The 23248-nt window shown below is 50.5% G+C and overlaps 1 protein-coding gene across 1 annotated transcript in view; it reads right to left on the bottom strand.

Annotated features, from left to right (window-relative positions):
• Positions 1-23248, bottom strand: part of SHANK2 (SH3 and multiple ankyrin repeat domains 2) — a 478101-nt gene that overhangs the window by 269965 nt on the left and 184888 nt on the right. The gene's annotated exons all lie outside the window — the stretch shown is intronic.

The raw sequence follows: 23248 nt of genomic DNA, 5'->3' as shown, positions 1-23248 counted from the left end.
TTTAGATTCCACTCGAAGTGAGATCATAGAGTATTTGTCTTTCTCTGTCTGATTTCAGACAGCATAGTGCCCTCAAGGCCCATCCATGGTGTGGACCAATCGTAACTGCTAAAATGGCAGCTACAACACCCATCGGTCCCACGCAGAGGCACATCTTCCCACTTTGCCCCTCTCTAGGCCCCTGGGCGTTCTTCGACAGCGAGGCCGTCATTCTGTGAGAATCTACGTGAGACAGTCCTCGGCCCAGGAGGCCACAGCGGGGGCAGTTCAAGGGGCTGAGCCTGGAAACTCCCATGGACCACGTCCTGCGTTCCCACCAAGCCCAACTGGTCCCTACACCCTCCCCTGGGGGGGGAATCTATTCCTCTGACTGGTCCCCATAACTGGAGGGAAGGGGAAATCTCGAAAAAGCATTCAAAGCTGTTCACTGGTTTTCACTCAAGCAGAAAAAAACTCCACCCATGCACCTGTGCATGGCAACGAAACCAGCACCTACAGGAAACGGTCCAACTTGAGCCCTACAGATGCACTGACTAAAGTAAAGAGGCCACGTGGTCCCTGATGCACTGCGGCAGCCAGATAGGCAAAGCCAAAGTCCCCTGGAGTGGCCTGGGGCTCCTGGGGAGACCTGAACCAGAGCCCCCATGGGCAGGGCTCTCCGTGCCTCAGATGGGGAGACCTGGTGGGCCCGGGGGCAGCCGTCTCCACCCTCAAATGAATCGGGCGTTCAGATGCCAGCCTGCAGACACACACATGGACCGTCAGTCAATTTTCAGTGATGATGTGGGTGGGCCTTCCCCAGTCCTCTGGAGGCCTTCAGAGCACAAACTGAGATTTCCTAGAGGAGAAATTCTGCCTCAATTTGTAGCACCAGCTCCTGCCTGCGTTCCCAGCCTGCCCTTCCGACTGCAGACCTGCCGGCTCCCACAGTCCTGGGAGCCAACTCCTTACAAGCAACCTCTTAAATAGATATATACATATATATATATATCTCCATCCTGCCAGCTCTGTTTCCCTGGAGAACCCTGATTGATACAGCTTCACATGGGGGCCGGGGGCTGCGGCGCTACGGAGACCCAGGGACCCCAGGATCCCGTCCTTGGAAGTGACATTGATTTCAACTCTTGGGCCCCACCCAATGCTAGGTGTCCTCCAAGGATGCCACCGACAGGAGCAGCCCGTAGCCAAATCCAGCCCCCTCCCCGGCCTGCTAATGGCAGGGGAGCCGTGGAAGCCCCTGTCCACACCAGCCGGGGGCCGTGGGGATGGAAAGCAAAGGCCATTTCAGGGGCAGGGTTAGAACCATCTGGTGAAAGGCGCTTCACCAGCCTCCTGCACGCTGACCACCCAGCGGGGACCCAGGCTTCAGACCACGGATCCTTGAAACACGACAGGGACAGAGGTGAGGAACCCGGGCAGGAGGTCCTCACAGGCCCTGAGAAGCCAGTGACCTAGTATGCTGACATTTATGATGTGAACGTAAAAGGGTGGCTCTGCAGGGTCACACGTAACATGTGACCCAATGTCATTTAGGTGACAAATGGTCAGAATCATTCCTGGTCAGAATTCCCTGGCGGTCCAGTGGGTAGGACTCCACGCTTCCATTGGGGGGGGGCCCGGGTTTCAATCCCTGGTCAGGAACTAGGATCCCGCAAGCCACGTGGCGTGGCCAAAAAAAAGGAAAAAAAAAAAAAAAAAGAAAAAAATCATTTGTTGTCTTCCAGCCAAACCCTCAAAGGTAAAGCTCGCTCCCACCCGTCGGGATGGCTACTATCAAAAGACAGAAAACAACAAGTGTTGGCAAGGATGTGGAGAAACTGGAAGGCCTGTGTATTGCTGGTGGGGATGCAAAATGGTACAGCTGTTGTGGAAAAGAGCATTCGGGTTCCTCAAAAAAATTCCACATATGGGATTTCCCTGGTGGTCCAGTGGCTAAGACTCCACACTCCCAATGCAGGGGCCCTGGGTTCGCTCCCTGGTCAGGGAACTAGATCCCACCCACATGCCGCAACTAAAAGATCCCGCGTGCCACAGCGAAGATCCTGTGTGCTGCGACTAAGACCCGGCGCAGCCAAATGAGTAAGTAAGTAAATAAATAAATTTTTTTTTTTTAATTCCACATAGAACTACTACATGATCCAGCCGTTCCACTTCTGGGGATGCACCCAAAGGATCTGAAAGCAGTTATTGTATAATGGTTACTTTTATGTGTCATCTTGACTGGGCCACAGGGGGCCTAGACATGTGGCCAAAAATTATTCTGGGTGTTTTGGGAGGGTGTTTCTGGATGAGATTAACATCTGACTCAGTAGACTGAGTAAAGTAGATTGCCCTCCCTAGTGTGGGTGGGCCTCATCTAATCAGTTGACGACCTGACTAGAACAAAAAGGCTGAGTAAGAGGGAACTCCTGCTGCCTGATTGTGAGCTGGGACATCTCTCTTTTCCAGCCTTCAGACTCTGAAAAGCGTCAGCTTTTCTTGGGTCTTGAGCCTGCTGGCTTTTGGATTGAAACTTACACCATCGGCTCTCCTGGGCTTCCAGCTCGCCATGACCTCAGATCTTGGGCTTCTCAGCCTCTGTAATAAATCTCTTTGTGTGTGTGTGTGTGTGTGTATTGTGCAAGTGGGGCACTGCTGTAACAAATAACTAAAGATGTGGAAGCAGCTTTTGAAGTGGGTTGATCCTGGGAGAGTTTTGAGGTGCATGGTAGGAATATAGATGTTAAAGGTTATTCTGATCAGATCTCAGATGGAAATGAGGAACTTGTTACTGGAAACTGGAAGAGAGGTGATCCCTGTTATCGAGTGGCCAAGAGCTTGGCCGACTTGTGTCCTGGGGTTTTGTAGGGGGCACACCTTGTGAGGGCTGCTGATGGTAAAATGCAAAAAGACAGATGAATTGGAGAAGGAATTGTTTAGCAAGAAGGAACTGGAATTTGAAGATTTGGAAAATCCTCAGCCTGTCCGTGGTGCAGGAAATGAGAAAGCAGGTTCTGAAGAGAACGCTGAGGGTGTGGCTGGACCATCACGTGATAACGAGTTTGCAGAATTTACGCGCATAGGTACTGCCAGTTTACACGGAAGGGGGTAGAGTCGGGTGAAGGGAGGGGAGGCTGTCAGACTTCTGGGGTTTGACAAGACGGCACGATAGAGCCACTCAACTGTGAACATGTGCTATTCTTCAAAAAGAGGGGAAAATGACCCCAAAAGTGAGTCAGAGAACATCAGGGCCACTGCCTTGGTTTCAACAGGTCAGAGAGCCTTTGCCAGAAGCCTAGGGGGTAGCACCACACTGCCGCACTGTGTGGGTGACACTGCCGCCCCGACGGGCCTAGGGGACAGAATGCCGAACCAAAGAGGAGAGTTCTACGTCTTAAGGTCGGATCGATTCACCCCGATAGGTTTGGGACTTGTTTGGGACCTGTTGCTCCTTCCTTCTTCCTGATTTTTCCCTTTTGGAACGGGAATGTCTACCCTATGTTTGACCCAATGTCATGTTTTGGAAGCACATAACTTGTCTGGTTTCACAGGTTCACAGCTGGAGAGGAACTGGCCTCAGGATGACTCGTACCTGAAGTTTCACCCACACCTGACTTAGATGATATTTACATGAGACTTGGACTTGAGAGTTTGGGGGTGGTGCTGAAACAAATGAAGATTCTGGGGGCTGTTGAGGTGGAAGAATGTATTTTACATGTGAGAAGGACATGAATTTGGGGGCCAGGGTGTGGAATGCTACGGACTGGATGTTTGTGTCCCCTCAAATTCATATTTTGAGGCCCTAACTCCCCAAGTGACAGTATTAGGAGGTAGGGCCTTCAGGAGGGGATGAGATTAGATAAGGTTATGAGGGTGGGGCCCCCATGATGGGTTAGCGCCCTTATAAGAAGACACACCAGAGAGCTTGCTCTCTCTGCCACGTGAGAACAAAGCACAAAGATGGCCGTCTGCAAACCAGGAAGACAGCTCTCACCAGAACCTGACCACGCTGGCACCCTGATCTCGGACTTCCAGCCTCCAGAGCTGTGAGAAATAAATTCCTGTTGTTTAAACCACCCAGTGCATGGTATTTTGTCATAGCAGCCTGAGCACATTAAGACAGAGGGGACTCAAACAAATATTTGCACACCCGTGTTCATAGCAGCATTAGTCACAATAATCAGAAGGTAGAAGCAACCCAAATGTCCACTGATGGATGAACGGATACATAAAATGTGGTATATACATAGAATAGAATATTATTCAGCCTTAAAAAGAAATGAAATTATGACACAGGCTACAACATGGATGAGCCTTGCAGACATTATACTAAGTGAAATAAGCCAGATGCAAAAGGACAAATCCTGTGTGATTTCACTCACATGAGGTCCCTGGGGGAGTCAGATTCATGGAGACAGAAAGTAGACGGTAGGGGTCCGGGGCTGGGGGGTTGTTGTTTAATGGGGAGAGAGTTTCAGTTTTGCCAGATGCAAAGAGTTCTGGAGAGGGACGGTGGTGATGGTTGCAATGTACTTAATGCCGCTGAACTGTACCGTTAAAAATGGTTAAGGCAGTAAAATTTGTGTTATACGTATTTTACCGCAATTAAAAAGAAAGGTAAAAGTCCACCTGTGTGGACCAGAAGGTGAGAAGGTCAAATACGAGAACACGGACCCACCCTGAACAGTCAGGCAGGTGTTAGGAGAGACACTGGGACTTTGGAACAGCCATCCCTCCACAGGCAGGGGTGGGGGCTGGGGGGTGGGCGGGGATGACCCAGCCCTAAGGAGGATGAGGGAGGAGGGGTCTGGGACAGCGCACAGCTGAGCAGGGAGGACCTATCTAGTTAGCAGGATGGTCCCGGGCATGTGGACCTCTCTGTGGCTACTCGCCTCCGCGTAATCTTGTCCAGACTCCCGACCTGTTGCTTCTGCTGGAAGTGAAGGTAAGCAGGCAGGCACCTTCAATCAGAGAGACAGACACCGAGATGCCCTCCTCTCTAAGGGAGACGCCGCTCCCCACGGCTCACCTATTCCTACAGGCTGGCCCCAGCCGAAGCCTGACGTGAAGCTGGCAAGACAGACAGGTGCCGTAGAGGAGAGGGGCTCTGGCCTCAGGCTGCCTGGCTGCAAATCCCACACCTGTACTAGGTGACATCAGGCATGACGCTTAATCCACGGGCCTCGGTTTTCTCAGCTTTAAAATGGGTTTGAGGGACTTCCCTGGTGGTCCAGTGGCTCCCAAGGCAGGGGGCCCAGGTTCGATCCCTGGTCAGGGAACTAGATGCCACACGCATGCCGCAGCTAATAGTTTGCATGCCACAACTAAAGATCCCATATGCCACAACGAAGATCCCGCACGTGGCAACAAAGATCCGCAACTAAGACCCGGTGCAGCCAAATTAGTAAACAGATATTTTTTTTTTTTAAATGGGTTTGGTGTGGGGATTCGATGAGAATACCTTTACGTATGTAAAGGTTTAGAGCAAAGCCTGGCACACGGTAAGTCCTAAAAAAGTCTGCTGTTACTATTGTTGTTCACATGATTATTACTGACTATTTGTCTGTAAGCAGCAGACAGCTCATTATAAAGGTCCCCTAAGGCCCCACGATAAACACACCATCAGGAACATCCAAGTGCGCACCGCACAGCTGCAATGCAATGCACACCCCGGAGAGATGCTGAAAATAACCTAAAAATGGACCCGCAACCAGCAATTCCGAGCTTATGCTTCCAAAGAAAAGCTTTAAGGGCTGCAAACTGAGTTACCGCAGCATGGAAGCCACATGCGCTCTTCTGGCCAAAAGAACCGAGTCCACGAGGCAAGTGAGAACAATGCAAGCTTGTATTTGCGGTAATTGGCTGACTGTTTCTCCCTTGATGTTTTCAAGGCCAGGAAAGTCCTCTCTTGCAGGAAGCAGCCGCCTGCCTGTTCTGCTGCCCGCCCCATGCTTGGGCATCCCACTAAGCGTATGATGGGAGGATGGAGAGCGGGCTGGGTTTGATGGAGGCGTCTCCGTTCCAACCAGCAAGCGTCTGGCTGCTGGTCTGATGCGTAAAGAAGGCAGAAGGTTGGGGTCTGTTTTCTTTGGTTCCAGGCATACGATATCAATAATAATAATAAAATCAAGTTATACCAAGCACTTAGGTAGACACACTGTTTGTTCTAAGGGCTTGACATGGATAGAGCCTCTTTGATCCTAACAACTCTATGAAGTGGGCATCGTTATCTCTACTTGACATGTGATGAAACTGAGGCACAGAGAGGTTAAGTAACTTGCCTGACATCACACAGTAGTCAGTGCTGAAGCCAAGATATTATTAATAACTCAAGACAGGCAGGGCCAGAATCTTGATCTAATTTTCAAGGCACAGAATGATGTCTATAAATAATTTTGATTTTCACGACATGGCATTTTTAAAAAAGTTAACTTGTAACAGAATCGCAGTTCAGACGCCTTACTAGAAAAACAGCAGCACAAGGAAAAATATGACAGATTGTTCTCGAGGGCTTACGACAAGGCACGTTCAGCATGCTGAGTCGGTTGAGTGACCACAGAATTCTCTGTTGTGAAAAGTGCAGGTAAATGCACTTTCTATAAGGATGGACGCTGCCATTTACAGGTTCTTCAGGACCTGAAAGTGAGAACTGAGCCCTTCCCGGCTCACCTGTCCTCCTCCCCCAGCTCCACACCCCCTCCCTTAACTCAACTTTCCTTCTCCCGTCTTGCTCTCAACACCATCTCAGCAACACGTGCCAAAGCCAGGCGTTTGGGCATGGCCATAAGGAAAGGCAGGTGTCCAACTCGAGGGGAAATGTCTGGAAACCCAGGACAGCAAGGACTCCCTTTTGGACTCAGAGGCTCCACCTGTCCCCTCCTTTCTTCACCCATCGCCAGGCTTCAGGGGTGGACGCAGGGAGGGTGCTGGCGGGGGTACCAGGAGGAGGCACTCCTGGTCGGAGCAGTGAACGCGCCCCATCGGTCCGCACCGCAGGCAGGATGGATGCGGTGGAGGGGGGGAAGGGCAGAGGCTGGCGGGGGGACAGACTGGCGGGTCCTGTGAAGGATTCAGAAGGGAAAGGCTAAGGGAGCCGGGGGTTCTGCAGAGAAGAGGGAAAGAGAAACCCGCGGAACGGGGAGGCGGCGGGGAGAAACCATAGGATGTGAGGGCAGCCACAGGAAGAGCAACTCGCCAGGGGTCTCCAGGGGCCGGGCAGTGGGTGGGGGAGGACCCAGATGGCAGGTGGCCAGTTCTGTGGTCCACACCGGGCACTTGCCGAGGGCTCCAGGGAAGACGCGCGGAGCCCCTCTTGTCCCCTCCTCTCCGCAGAAGTGGGGCTGCGCTTCCCCGCCTAACACAGCCGCCTCAGGGCGAGGCTTTCATGCTTGTGGGTCCCCATAATTCTTGTCCCGAGACAGAGTCAGCACCTGAACATGGCTCATTTTATAAAGCCTCAGATGTTGCCTTGTTACTGACATGATGCATTTCAGGTGTTACAATGGTCCGGGCAGCATCAATGGTTACAGTTTCAAAGGATGCGGGGATGCGCCATGAAGTCATGACCCTTTGCCAAGGCTGACGAGGTCCCTTCCGAGAGGCCAACGGAGTGTGGAGAACGAGGTCAGATCGAACCCGCTGCCCGATGCCCCCAGGGGCTCTGCCTTGGTGACCAGGCTGTGGGGAGTCTTGAGGATGCAGGAAGGTTGGCAAGGGCAACCCACATCTTCTCCCCAACAGCAGCACGCGGTGGGCAGGGAAAGGTGTCCCAGACGCCTCTCCACCTGGCAGGGCAACCCACCCCGCAGCAAAACCCCCTCCGCAAGCTTGCTCCCTCCTCCTCCTGGACTTGAATGGCCAAGGGCAAGGGCAGGGCTTTCGATCTGTTTCTGTAACTCAGAAATTGACACCTCAAATTGACTTGATTTCAACCCTTTTTTTTTTTTTTTTTACAAAATTTGGTCCTTGAAGAATGTTCTCAAAATCCATATATGACGGGGCTTCCCTGGTGGCGCAGTGGTTGAGAATCTGCCTGCCAATGCAGGGGACATGGGTTCGAGCCCTGGTCTGGGAAGATCCCACATGCCGCGGAGCAACTAGGCCCGTGAGCCACAACTACTGAGCCTGTGCGTCTGGAGCCTGTGCTCCGCAACAAGAGAGGCCGCGATGGTGAGAGGCCCGCGCTCGCTGCAACTAGAGAAAGCCCTCGCACAGAAACAAAGACCCAACACAGCCAAATATAAATAAATAAATAAATAAATTTATATTAAAAAAAAATCCATATATGACAACACAGCTCACAAGGAATTACGCTCGTAGAAAGATGAGGTTTGGGGACCCCACCTGGCATCACAGGAGGTACCACAGCAGAGCAGGACCCAGCATCACGGGGAAGACAGCAGTTGGGGCTGCCTTGTTCATGAGAGGCTGGGCCCGGGCTCCAGGCTCCTTTGTGACCAGCATCTCGACACCTCAGGTCCTGGGCGTTTCTCTTCACCCAACATGTGCCCCAGCGGCCGCCTGCCCACACCCCAGTGCTCCAACAGAGCCTGGAGGAAATGCACAGGGATGATGTCCTTCCAGAACCCCGAGCTCTGCCCCATCCTCATTCCCATGTCTAGCCTCTGTGCAAGTAAAGGGAGCCCGGCACAGAGGAAGTGCCCCAAATTCCCAGTGAGCCCCTCACTTCTGGCGTTTATTTCAACCCTCTAATCTACATCTGAAAGAGGCAGATTCTCCCATCCACCCAGTCTCTGCATCCCCCCCAGCAGCAATGCTTGTGGATTTCCTGTGGGCAGACACTGGGCCAAGGTGACTGTCCCCTGCAGACTCAGGGACACACTCAGTGAGTAAGCGGAGGAAAGGTTCAGGGTGCAGCCATCCTGGGTGTCTGAAAATGGTCCAGGTCTCGGGCCAACGGGCCATGTTGCATGCACACGGGGGCCTGGGCAGGTCAGGGCTGTGTGTGGTGCAGCAGGGGGTGCTCTCTGCTCAGGGTCCCACAGGTGGTGTGAGGTGCCACCCCCGAACTGCACTGGGCACCTGCCTGTTGTCCCTCCCCAGGTCAACAAAGGAAGCTGACCCTGCACACCTACTATGTGCCAGGCTTTGTGTCAGACACTGGGGGCCCGGGTGAAACCCCAGTCCTACCCTCAAGGCTGTCCCACAACCAGATGGCTGGAATCCCACACTGTCTCCTAACATGCTGCGCCCCCCATGGGGCTTAAGGACCACCATGGGGAAATGTAAGGAACAGAACGGGCAGTCAGGCTCACACGGCTGAGGGGGTTCCGTACAGCACCCGGAGCAAGGACAGACCCAGGGGAAGATTTGATGGGGGAAAATTAACTCGACAGGCAGGTAGGGGAGGAGAGTGCAAGGCGGTCTGCTTGGTCCTCGCTCAGACTTTCTGCTGATCTATTTCTCCCCCTCCTGTATCAGGCAGCCCCCTCCACAGAGTTTCCTGGAAGACTCCAGCACCAGGTGCAGAACACCCTCTGTGGGCTCAAGTCACCCATCCATCCATCCATCTATCCATTCATCCATCCATCCATCCACCCACCCACCTGGCCAACCACCCTCCCGTCACCTACTCATCCATCCACTCTACCATCCATCCAATTATCCACTCGTCCTGCCATCCTTACATCCACCCACACACCTATCCAACCACACATTCACCCTCCCACCCAATCACCTACTCACTCACCCACCCAGGCACCCGCCCATACAAACATCCCTCCACCCATCCAATTGCCCACCCACCCAATCATCTACTCATCCACTCACCCAGCTACCCATCCACCCATCCACACACCCAAACACCTACCAACATACCCACCCACCCAGCCACCATAATCTGAGCATCGCCATTGGCCATGCCCTATGCCACGTAGCACTTAATCTGGTCTCTTTTAAAGCTCTCCTTGGTTTGCGTGAGTTTGCATTGCACGTGAGGAAATGACCCTATCTGAGCCCAGGTATCAAGTGGACTTGCATCCTTTTCCACCTGTCACCTGGTCCAGTGCTGAGCTCCAAGTAGATGCCTTCCTGCGAGGGCTGGAGGAGGGGCGGTGCACACGGACCCTGGCACCTGAGGGTCAGTAAATCTGCCAGGGAGCTGGGCTGCCCCATTTGGACATTCCGCTCGGTCTCCTGGCTCCGGTGGTGGGCGGTCAATGCCCTGGAGATGCTGCGGCCCTGCTGTGGTGCCCACGGTGGGCCCCGCTGCACCCCTCTGGGCTGGCACTGGAGTTGGAATCAGGGTGAGGGAGAAGCTGCCTCTGTTCTCGTCACTGGTGAAGCCGTCATCTCCTGGGATCTGCAGCCAGAATGCGGAGGAAACCCACTCTCCTGCCCCGAAGGAAGCATCCTCCTCTCCCCAAAGCCAAATGTGCCTCCCAACACAGAGCTATTCATAGGCGGCTCTGAGCTCCTGACACGTCCTCGCCAAAACTGGAAAACAGCTCCACACAAAGACAACGACGGAAACCCAGGCTCGGCCCGTCCCCTTCTTTGGTTTTCCTTCCAGATGACACCATGTCCCCTACTTGAGACTCCAGTGGTGAATCAGGAAGTGACTGACACCCGAAGACCCGGGAGCCTGGGAAGGTATCTCACCCCTGAGCATCCTTCAGGCATGCGGGGAGGGGACCGGGCCCCAGGCTCAGGGGGGTCAGAGGTCACGGACTCCACCAGACAAACGCCAAAGGCCTCTCCTTTGTTGGAACCCCAAGGCTGGGGGTGAAATGGCCTCCTTGTCCCCTGGCCCAGGAGTGAAGGGGACACCCTGGGCGGTGGTCAGCCTTCACTTGGGCAGTGTGGTGCTCTGGTCACGGCCACAGACTCCCCGGCGCGGATCCCTCTAGCACGGACACCACAGACAAGCTACCTCACCTCCTCTGTAACTGGGGATAATTCCAAGTCTAACCCTTCTATGATGCTTGGAGGATTAAAATTGTTCATACTGATCAATGGCTCACAACAGAGCCTGAAGTTCCACAAAGAAAGCTCCAGGCCCAGGTGGCTTCTTAGATGAGTTTTCCCAAACACATAAGGAGGAACTAACACACCCATCTCACCCAAATTCCTCCAGAGAATAAAGAGGGAGAACGCCCCCAACTCCATGGACGAGGCCAACATGATCTCAGTACCAGGGCTCCGCAAGGGCAAGAGTCACCTCTCCCACAGATGCAGGAATCCCAGACAAATAGGAGCAAATCAAATGCAGAGGTTTGTGTATGAAGGAGAAGACATCACCATTATGTAGACTTATGACAGGAATAAAACAGCAATCAGCATAATTCATCACATTAACAGAAAAAAGGGAAAATCAGTAGGATCATCTTGATGGTTGCAGCAACTGTTATCAATTTTCGTAAGTACTTTACCAGAAAGCATTTGATGAAACTTAATACTGATTCATGATAAAATTTAATAGACCGGGAATAAAAGAGAACATAATCTGCTAGCGCATCAGTGAAATATCTCACTGCCTAAGAAGCCTCCACGAAGCAAAGCGGGTCACGGCTCCGAGGACCATCGACGTGGGCTCCCCATGCCTTGAGTGGGGGTCCAGCTGGGCTGGTGGGTCCGATGACCTCACCGCGTGTCTTGGCATTGACCGAGGCTCACGTGTTTGCTTCCACCAGGCCTCCTGGCCTCAGCAGACCCGACTCCCTTACACGGTGGCCTCAGAACAGCGTTCCACCTGGGCAAAATCTAAAGCTGCAAAGCCTCCAGAGGGTAGGCTCCGGAACCCCACTCTGCAGCACCACTTCTGGAATATTCTACTGGTCAAAGCACATGACCAGAGTCAAGGCATGAGGGGAAATACACTCCACCTCTTTGGGGAGGGGCTGCAAGTCACCGTGGCCACGCTTCTCAATCTCCTACAATTCCACTCTGCACTGCCTGGTGACCACAGCCTGGGCACATTCACCGGTCCGCATGGTGGGGGGTCTCGTCTGTCCCTTTGCACCTGAAACCAGTCGGAAGCCTCAAAGTTCACGCAACCATTCAGAATTTGTCTCCGGACTCCAGAGCCTATGCTCCTAAGTGCTGCACATGGTGCTGTCAGGTTAAAGCTGTTTCAGAGCAGGACACTGGCCTCTGTCATTTGCCTCCCAGGGAGGCTGGGGCTCAGCACCAGAATTCCTCCCTGCTCACACGGAGATGCTGAACCCGCGGTGGGTGCTGAGAATTCATATTTATGGAGAAAACCTCTCTTCAATGTTCGGAAGTTTCTGACCCGATCAACACGTGAGGTCAGACTCGATCTAGCTGGTCTACTTCCAGCTGTGGCAACACCAACCAGGGAGAAACCTCCCAGGCCCCGGGAAGGGGACTGCGACCCCCAACCCCTCTGCTGCAGAATAGACCCTCTGCACGGTATTATCCAGTCCTCAGTGGTATAAAATATTCATGACAGTCAAGGGAAAAGCAGCCATAAGAGAGGCATAAAAGTCTACCACATGCATGAAAGAATGAGAAATGATTCCTTCCTATGGACCCAAAGTATAGTCCCTCTCCCAGATGGATTTGCCAATAAAATGCAAATTTCTCCTTTGAAATAGCAATGGCTTTGAAGGACACCGTTTGCTCCCAGGAATCTTGATAAAAAGCAAACAGTTCTTCGTCGTATGCAAAAAAAAAAAAACTGCCTTCATGAGGGCAGCTCCCGTTGGGACCAACAGGTTGGAGAGGCAGGAACCCAGGGGGGACGTAGGACTTTTCTACTTGCCCCCTCAGTCCCCCTGACTCACAGGGCAGAATGAATGAAACCACTGTGTGGTGAGGATCTGAGATTTCGGGGATTACAGACGTTCCTAGGTTGGCTTCTACCATGCTGTAATAAAGAAGACTACAGTGATCAAACTAATAGCAACGAAGACGGCTCACGCTGACTCAACACGCATGCTCACCCGAGCACCTAAATGCAGTTATCTGATTTAATCCTCACGCCTGAGAAGGAGAGCCACTGTGACTCGTTTCCAGATGAGGGAACAGGCTTTAAGAGCTCTAGGAAGTTAGGTGTGTACCTTTCATACAGGTAGACCTTGTTGTCTGATCACAAAGCCTGGGGCTATAATCCCGTCCTACATACATGGCCTCGCATGGCTCTCACCCCAGAAAATTCTCCTGCACCTGGGCTTAGGCAAGGACCCCTTGCCTGAAAAGAGGTCCGGGAGAGATTAATAATGAGATCTGATTCAGAAGCAGAAATTCAGCACCATTTTCTGCAGGTCAGCAACCAAAGAAAGGAGTAACAGTTGAGGCCACCAGACACCCGTTAGTGAATCAGCTTAGGCCGCCCTAGTAAGTCCCACAGCCTGGGAGGCTCAAACCACAGACATTCACTGTCTCCAGTCCTGGAGGCTGGAATTTGAGATCCAGGTATGGGCAGGACTGGTTCCTCCTGAGGCCTCTTGCCTCGGTGTGTAGACGGCCGTCTCCTCCCTGTGTCCTCATGGGGTCGTCCCTCTGTGTGTATCTGTGTCCTGGTCTCTTCTTCTTATAAGGACACCAGTCCTATGGGATTAGGGCCCCACCCTTGTGACCTCATTTCACCTTAATCACCTCTTTAAAGACCCCTCTGCAAACATAGTCTCATTCTGAGGTCCTGGGGGTTAGGACTCCAACATAGGGATTTGGGGACACAATTCAGCCAATAAGACCTTGCTTGCTTAGCACAAGAGTACAGAGAATCTCTTTATCTTCCTCCCAGACACGTACGTTCCCCCGGCAAAGACCCGGATCAGACATGATGGGGGCACACGATGGCTTGAGAATCCCCTCAACATGGTCGGTTTTTAGGGTGCATGCGGTGGGGCTGGGGCTACTGTCACGATGGAAACGCAGGAGCAGAAATTGCTTCCTCTGTCTTATCTTTACACAGAGCCTTTATCCCCTCCACCCTCAAGGTTTCCTTAGGAAAAATTTCAAACACACCTAAGAAGTTGAAGGAATACAGCAATGAAAATCAATACACCATATAATACAGCTAGGTTACACAATGGTTTCCATGTTGCTTGGTGTGGCATGTATACATGCACCTGTGTGCATAATCAGTTTTTGGCTAAAGCATCGTGACGCTTTTCCTTCTAAATTATCACAGTATCTGCAGAGATGAAAGACATTCTCTTACACGTATTGTCACAAATGGAAGATCAGCCTTCATTTCCAAACATCCTTTCATAACCACTCCATATGTAGAGTTCTCCAAGGGCCTCTTTCCCCGCAATTTTTAAATTGTTTTCATTTAGGTCAAAGTACCTACATCGAAATGCAAAGAAGGTACGTGTACAATTTGATGAACGTATGTAACCCACGTAACCATCACTCCCGTCAAGAAATAGAGCACTTCTGGATGGACCTAGAGACGACCATATTGAGTGAAGTTAAGTCAGACAGAGAAAGACAAATATCAGATGATATTACCTATATGCGGAATCTAAAAACAATGATACGAATGAACTTATTTACAAAACAGAAACAGACTCACAGACTTGGAAAACAAACTTATGGCTACCAAATGGGAAAGGTGGGGAGGATAAATTAGGAGTTTGGGATTAACAGATACACACTACTATATATAAAACAGATAGCCAACAAGGACCTACTGTATAGCACAGGGAATTCTACTCAATATTCTGTAACAGACTATATGGGTAAAGAATCTGAAAAAGAACAGATACATGTATATGTATAACTGCATCACTTTGCTATACACCTGAAACTAACACAACGTTGTAAATCAACTATAGTCCAATATAAAATTAAAAAGTTAAATTAAGAAAAGAAATAGAGCATTTCCATCACCCACTTCTAGTCAATTTTCTCCCTCTCCCTCGCCAACTGAGACAACAGGTGACCTCACATGGCTTATGTCCGTGTGTTGAATGCCACACGCATGAAATCATAGGTTACATACTCTTTGTGCCTGGTTTCCTGTGCTTAGCACCCCGTTTACGAGCATCACTCATCCTGTTGGGTATCGTAGCTTTGGTTCTCTTGTTCATAACCTCCCTAGGGGCACGATGGCTGGTGACGGGGTGGTGCAGCTCTAACTTTACAAGAAACTGCCTTCCTTCCAAGATGGCGCTGCTGTTCTGTGTCCCCACCAGCAACACCTGAGAGCTCTAGTTACCCCACATTCTCACCCACATTTGGTGTTGCCCATCTTTTTCATTTTGGCTATTTTGGCACTTATAAGTTATATTTTTAAGATATTTATCTCCCCCTCCCCTTTTTTTTAAACTTCATCACTGCTACCTTTAAAATAAAATGAACTCATATGGTATTTGTCCTTCTCTTTCTGACTTACTTCACTCTTAGTAGGATAATCTCTAGTTGTATCCATGTTGCTGCAAATGGCATTATTTCGTTCTTTTTTATGGCTGAGGAGTAAATATGGCACAAATGAACCTATCTACAAAGTAGAAACAGACTTACAGACTTAGAGAACGGACCTGTGGTTGCCAAGGGGGAGGGGGGAGGGGGGAGGGGGTGGGGGAGGGAAGGACTGGGAGTTTGGGATTAGCAGATGTGAACTATTATATGTAGGATGGATAAACAACAAGGTCCTACTGTAGAGCACAGGGGACCATATTCCATACCCTGTGATAAACCATGATGGAGAAGCATATAAAGAAAGAATGTCTCTATGTGTATAACTGAGTCACTTTGCTGTACAGCAGAGAATGGTACAACATTGTAAATCAACTCTACTTCAGTAAAAAAAAAATATATAAATAGAATTAAAATAAAATAAAATGAACTTTCCATTTTCCCCAAAGTTTGAAAACATGATGATTCCAAGACTCAGACCAAGAACTGAAAATCTCAACCTCACTGAAGCCACTGCTAACACAACGACTGCACCTGCAGCTTCCACAGGGCCAAGGAGTGTGAGAAAAGAACGGCCACCGCTCTTTCCCCAGAAACATCATTTCTCACCCCAAAATAACAAGAGTGAGGATGGCGGTAGCAGGGATCAGTTTCTGAAGGCTGTGCTAATACTTCCAAGTTGACCTTACACACACAAAGAATATTTTACTTTATTCAGTGATGTGAAGCAAGTTGAACAAATTAAACCATATAAGCTAAAATCGTGCTTGTGTGGTAATACAAGGCTGTAAAAAAAAAAAAAGAGGGAGCTAGTTTGGTCTTTAGGAGGAATTTTACTTGCTCCCCTTCTACTAGAAACCAAATAAACAATTTCACTAAAATAACTGTCACGTGGCACATGGGGGAAAGATTTCTGAGATGTGAACCAACGTTTTCCTGTCAAAACCCAAAGCTCTTTGGGGGAATCTGCCCTGTGTCTTTCAGCTCTGCTCCCCAGCTGCTGTGGTCTCATTAGAGATCTTTAAGGCAAGTTGAAGGTTCAGTCCATTGTCTCCCCCACTTCTCCAGCAAAGAAATGGAAAAGGAAATAAAACTCTCCCTCCTTGTCCTCCTCTTCCCCTCTCTCCAACTCCTCCTGGTGTGTTTATAAATAAATACAGGCTGGGTCACGCCCTTTAGACAAAAAAGCCATCAACTTATAATTAAGCCCACTGCTACAGAAGAAACTTATTACATAAAGAGAGTTTTCTTCCTTCTTTTCCTTCATACACCCTAAATTACAGCTCCTATTATTATAACTTTGACCACTCAGGGAACAATATACTGTACCCAGAGGATTCTATCTGCTAAATATATGGGATGGACGTGAATTAAATTCAACACGACTAAATAACATAAAGTTGCATTTTAATACCTTTAGGAATAAGAAAAAAAAAAAACAGCAATGAAACATAAGACATTTACTTTATTAGGAGAAACCTGGGGGTGGTGATTTCAGTTATTTGTAAACAGCAGGTAAAGTTTGGGAAGAAAGCAAAACACAGAGGAATGAGCGGGGAGGGAGAAAATGGGGGAAAAGATAGAAAAGAAGAAGGGGCAGTTTTCCTCAATGAGCTTTCATTTCAAACCGCTAAAAACAGAAGCCAAGGACTCCAATGTTCCCACTTGGGGTCTGGGGTCTAAAAGAGATGATTCCAAAAAAAATGTAAATAAATAAATAAATAAAATAAAAGAGATGATTCCGTGCTTGGAGGTTGGTGCGTTTTAAACCCCGCCCCAGAACTCACGCTGAAACACAGCCCCCAGCGGGTCCTTTCCCGGGAAAAGGAACTGTATGCGCTTGGGCCCCCGGTTGAAGCTCTGGCTGGCCCAGCTCTCCTGCATCCGCGGCCCAATCAGAGCAGCTCTTTCATTTCCACCCTGTAAACACTGCTCGGTTTAACTACACACTCATCTAAGCGTTCAGGTGAGGCTCTCCGTGCTTCATTAGGGAAAGCAGCTGGCATCAGGATGCTGCCGTTAGAGCAGCCACGTGAGTGCTCACTGCTTTTCAATTAATCCACTTTGTGACTGAACATAGTTACACTGGGGACTTCCCTGGCAGTCCAGTGGTTAGGACTCCGCGCTTTCACTGCCATGGGCCCGGGTTCGATCCATGGTCAGGGAACTAAGATCCCGCAACCTGTACAGCGTGGCCAAAAAAAAAAGAGTTTCACATGACAGCATATTTACACTGGTACAGCCGACAGAGGGAGTCCTAGCGGTGGAGGGTTTACTTCGGGAACCCTGCCGGCCGGCCCGCCTGCCCGCTCCGGGCCTCTGTTTGGGGACCTAGAGACGTGCCCCGGCTTGCACAGGGCCACGGGAGCAAGGACGTCTTCCGCTTCACACTGATTCTCCCTGACTCCTTGGCTCTCTCTTCTGGGCACAGCCTGCTGGTCACCAGGGGAGTGACCAGCTCCCCAAGCCAGGGCTAGAGGAAGTTCTCCCCACCTGCACATCTGGGGCCCAAGAAAACCCAGAGTGAGACGGAAAACTCCGAGCTGGCACCGAAAGGCTCCTCCAAAGAACTATCTTGTAAGCAAACGTGAAATGACAAGTCTACGAAAAGGAAGAAAATTCTGTTGCTAAAAGTGTCTAGGAAGCTTTGGGGTCAGAGGGCCGTTCACTTTTTTAAAAAATGTTTTTGAAGTCTAGTTGATTTACAGTGTTGTGTTAATTTCTGCTGTACAGCAAAGTGATTCCGTTATACACATATATATTCTTTTTCATATTCTTTTCCGTTATGGTTTATTACTTTGAAATGCCCTTTATTCACTGTGATCTGTGCACTGGCTTCCAAGTCCGTCCTTGGTCTTGATATTATGGATCAAAATATGGATGTCTTCTTTTAAAAGCAGACCTTGGTCCCTTGGAGACACTTGTGCTGCCCCTGGGAATCTCATCTCAGATGTGCACGTCTGCTGTTCCCAAATCTGCTGGCACATGTTAACAGACTGTACCCCACCCCCAAATCCCTTAGCAACGACATCCTGGTGCCTCACATTTTAATTCTTTCGGTTATGATTCATGGTGCCGTCTGTGGACACATAATGAGAGACAATGATCCAAGAATAGTTCTGAGGCATTCGTTCAGCAGAGCTGCAGCCCACCTCTGGGGAGGCCCCGGTCCACTGGGGGTGCTGCCACGGGACACGGGACCCAGCAGGTTGGAGCAGAGGGTCTGGGGTGCTGAGCCCACCTCTGTGACATCACCAGCCCCAGCCGTCCTCAGATCCCGAGGACACCCAGAGCGTGGCCCCGGAGTCCGGAAAGGAGAGGAGCCCCAGGAAGGCTCCCCGCACGGGGCTCCCACCCTGCCTGCCGGGGCGGAGGGGGTTGGGGGCTGCGAGGAAGGAGCCCAGCTCGGGGGGAACAGGAAGGCTGTAAACCCAAGGGCACGCTGCAAAGCCTTCTGGACTATTTGACTAATTACGCTTGAGCAAGTCACAACTTTTTAAAAACTAAACTTCATCACGTTTCTTGTATCCCCTTTTATTTCAGAACGCACACCTGGACCGCGGACACCTAAGTGATGTGCCGCGTCCACCGGGCCTCACTGCACGCTCTCCAGCAGGCACCTGCCCTTCCTCTCCACTAGGCACCTGCCCTTCCTCTCCACCAGGCACCTGCCCTTCCTCTCCACCAGGCAACTGCCCTTCCTCTCCACTAGGCACCTGCCCTTCCTCTCCACCAGGCACCTGCCCTTCCTCTCCACCAGGCACCTGCCCTTCCTCTCCACCAGGCACTTGCCCTTCCTCTCCACTAGGCACCTGCCCTTCCTCTCCACCAGGCACCTGCCCTTCCTCTCCACCAGGCACTTGCCCTTCCTCTCCACCAGGCACTTGCCCTTCCTCTCCAGAGCAGATGTGTCTGGGGAGGTCTATGTACTTCCTGCAGGAAAGGGTTAAAGGACTAATGGTGATGATACCCTCTGTGTCAGTGGTTTGCCCAAAGCCATGTAAGGCGGGCTGGACGCCTTCCCATGAATCCTGCAGGACAAAGGCCCCCCTCCACTGCCCAGCGCTCCCCAGGCAGAGGGCAGACCGGAGCTGACATGCCCCAGCCTCCTGCAACCTTTCCTGCCGCGTGTCATCCTCACGGGCGCTGCTCTGGGGAAAGGTCGGAGGACATGGGAACAACCTAGACGGGATGGGGTGGGAGCTGGAATAGAAGAGCCCCGCCCACGTCCCCTCTGCTGACCTGTCACACGGTCACAGAGTGGATGGAGGCATAAACATCCTTGGTGTTTCCTGAATGCAGGGCTGGCAGAGACCAGAGATGCTAAATCCTATATCAGCTGCACACACACACACACACACCCCGCTGCCCTGTCCCTCCCCCGGCACAGCAAGCTGCAGAAGTGGTTTCCAGAATTCTAATGGAGCCTGAGTCACTGGCAGAGGACAAGGATATAATTATCCACGTGTGTCATTCACACAGCAAGGGTCCCCCGCCCCGCCCCCCCACCCCCCGCAGCCCGCACACCGTTCCGCATCTCCCTGCTGTCTGCACTGAGGTTTGAAGGAGTGGCTGTCTCCCCTCCGAGCCCGCAGGTGTGCACGCCCGGGGCCAGCAGCCTGGGGAGAGGTGAGCCGGGACCAGACGGAGTCCGGGGAGAAACAGGCCCAGCAGCTGGTGCAGGGGTGCCAAACCTCCCCCTCAACGAGCAGGGCTTCATTTCTAAATCCCCGTGGTCCCTGAGGTCTGGTGCAGGGGTGTGTGTGTGTATGTGTGTGGGAGGTGTGAGTGTGAATATGTGTGTATGTGTGTGGGATGTGTGTATATGTGTGTGTGGGGGGGGTATGTGTGTGTGTATGTGTGGGAGGTGTGTGTGTATTCGTGTGTGTGTGCATCTGTGTATGTGTGTGTGTGTGTGGGAGGTGTGAGTGTGAATATGTGTGTATGTGTGTGTGGGTATGTGTGGGGTGTGTGTATATGTGTGTATGTGTGTATTTGTGTGTGTGTGTGTCTGTGTATGTGTGTGGGGTGTGTGTATACGTGTGTGGAGGGGGACTCAGTACACCAGGCCATTACTTTGGGTTGCTTTGCCTCATTTTTATTAGTAAACAGGAGATGGGAAAGCAGGGTGACAGCGGGAAAGCGACTAGGAAGAGCCACGAGGCAGCGGGGCGGGGGGGGGAGGGAGCCAGCCCCCACTCCAGCCTCAGAGGGCGCAGTAGCCCCGCCTGCTGCAAAGGAGCCGGGGGTTAAGGTCGCACCTGGTGAGCTCTGGAAGCTGTCAAGCCAGTTCGCACTTTAAATTGTTTCACTGTGAGAATCAGGAAAGAAAAGCAGGTGCTGAAACACAGGCGCCCACCCACCGTCCATGAGGAGGGCCACGTCGGCAGGAGAAAGGAATCTCCAGCCACACGGCCCGCACGCTGCTCAGTGGCGGGGAGGGAGCTTTGGGCAGAAAGGTCACTGGGGGCTCCTCACGGGGTTCCTGCATCAGCCCTGAGGACACGAATCAGATGTGCTCCTGATAAATCATCACAACTTCCTCTCTCCAGGGAGAGAAGCCAACGGTACCAATTCCACTGACACAATTACATCCTAGAACCACCAGGCCACCAACCACTCCTAGTTCATCATCCACATCAGGTACAGCACAGGTGGCTCTGGCAGCTGAATAGTAATCGGGGGAAAAGGGCCAAAGTCTGTGTGGATATTTTAAAACATTCATCAAAAGCAACCAACTATTGCCTGTAACTGACAGTTTCCAAAGCTATGGAAACACTGTACAGTGGTCATGCAGGGAGACGACCCTGCTTCCAGTTCCAGGATGTAGTTTACGTGCTGTGTGGCTTTGGCTATGTTAATTAACATCTCTGAGCCTCAGTTTCCTCATCTGTAAACAGGCGGAATAACAGACTCTACCTCACAGGTATCTTATCAATTAAAGTGAGACAGTGCTTGTAGATTATTAGCAGCACTGCCTAATAAGCACTCAATAAATGGTAGGTACTTAATAATGATTATTTTTAAAAGCATTCTCTGTAAACAATGGAAGAATACGTTTAAAAAAATTATTACCTAAGGGGGAAAAAGAGAATAGAATAGAAAGGGGGGCGGAAATGCTGGACTTCTTTGTATTTACCTTGTTTTATAGATTTAATATGAGAATGATGCAAACATTTTATATAATTATTAAAAAATTAAAAATTTAAAAAGCAATCATTAAAAATCAAAAATAAAAACAAATAAACCTGTATGTGTATACAGCTGGTGGTGTAAACAAATAGAGAAAAATTACTCCAAGTGACTTTTAAACACTGTAATTTGATTGCACGTCCCTAATGAGAGCTGCTCTGATGACAAAACCTAACTGCAAATGAAAATCTGAAGCCATTTGAACATGACCTTGTCGGTGGAAGTGTTGGCGTGATGACCGGGAGAATTCTGTGTGTGCCTGGTGGAAGAAACCAGGACAAGAGTGACGTGGCTGATAAAACTTGCAGTTTTGGGCATGGCAGAAAGGAGACACAGATGGAGGTTCAAGGAGATTAGGTAAACAACTTGTCCTGAATTTGGATTGGCAACATCAGAAGACTCATGATGTACAGCGTCTTTAAAATAAGCCCCTCCTTGCACTTAGAATGTGGCCCCTAACACCCATTTGCAATAAAAGGAATGAGGCATCCCTGGAAAAATGGCTGATGTCATGTCTGAGACAAGAAGTTTACTAGCAGAGCATGAAACATCTGGCCACACCAGAAAATAGGGACGCTATCAAAGACTATGAAGTCAGGTCAAAAGGACTCAGGAAATAATCTGAATAAGCCTCCACTGAGCACAGACGGGTATGGTGAAGTCACTAGAGGCAGATGTATGCTCCTGCCAAGAAGAACAGAAGAGAATAAACAAACACAACACAACAGACATCTCCGTAAAGCAACAGGGAGCTACGGATGTGACAGAGACCAGAGTGCCAAGTTCTGAGAGGGGACAGCAGCAAAAAGTGAGCTGACATCCTAGAGGTGTCTATTCCCCGAGATCGTCTACACATTCCAGACTCAGTAACACGGCTAAGACCCTGAGGGCCAATCCCTGCTGAGTGCAGAGAAATCAGTGGAGTTTTTAGCCGTCAAGTAAGGCTTCCGAACAGTCAAAACTGCAGACCTGAAGGACCAAAGTCTGGGTGAGAAGGGAGGGGTGGGAAACTGAATGAGACATTCAGCTGCTGTCCTTTCAAGACGTTTAGCAAACTCTGAGACTGGGAGGGACAGAGGGCTAAAAATCTATTTATGAGAATTGGAGTGCAGGACGCACCAGCGAGAGGGACATGTAGGCACACCAGGCTCTCAGCCGAGGGCATCTTAGGGCTGCATTTCAGAAGAAAGGGAGAGCCAGAGGATAACAGGAGAACAAATGCCCAGAAAACTGCAACCCAGCCTTGACTCAGACCAGTCTCTGACCAGATGAAATGAAAAGCCCAACTCTGTTGACCTTGCACAAGAGAGAGTAATCCTCCCTGAAGGAAAATAACATTCCCTGGAGTCCCTATAGTTTTATAAATATATGCAAGGCCTATGCTCTATAAACAAGTACTAGTCATTCCCAGAGACAGTACCACGTGGTGGAAAACAAAGAGAAAAAAACCGTCAATAGAAACAGACCCATGGATGGTCCAGGCATTAGCGTGAGCAGCTGAGAACTTTGAAATAATTAATATCTTCCAGAAAATAAAGGAAAAACTAGAAAAAAATAGCTGAGGACTTCCCTGGTGGTGCAGTGGTTGAGAATCTGCCTGCCAGTGCAGGGGACACGGGTTTGAGCCCTGGTCTGGGAAGATCTCACATGCCGCGGAGCAACTAGGCCCGTGAGCCACAATTACTGAGCCTGCGCATCTGGAGCCTGTGCTCCGCAACAAGAGAGGCTG

The sequence above is a fragment of the Balaenoptera borealis genome (genome assembly GCF_965194805.1).
Source record: "Balaenoptera borealis genome assembly, chromosome: 11".
Classification (NCBI taxonomy): domain Eukaryota; kingdom Metazoa; phylum Chordata; class Mammalia; order Artiodactyla; family Balaenopteridae; genus Balaenoptera; species Balaenoptera borealis.
This window is presented reverse-complemented; position numbering and strand designations above follow the sequence as displayed.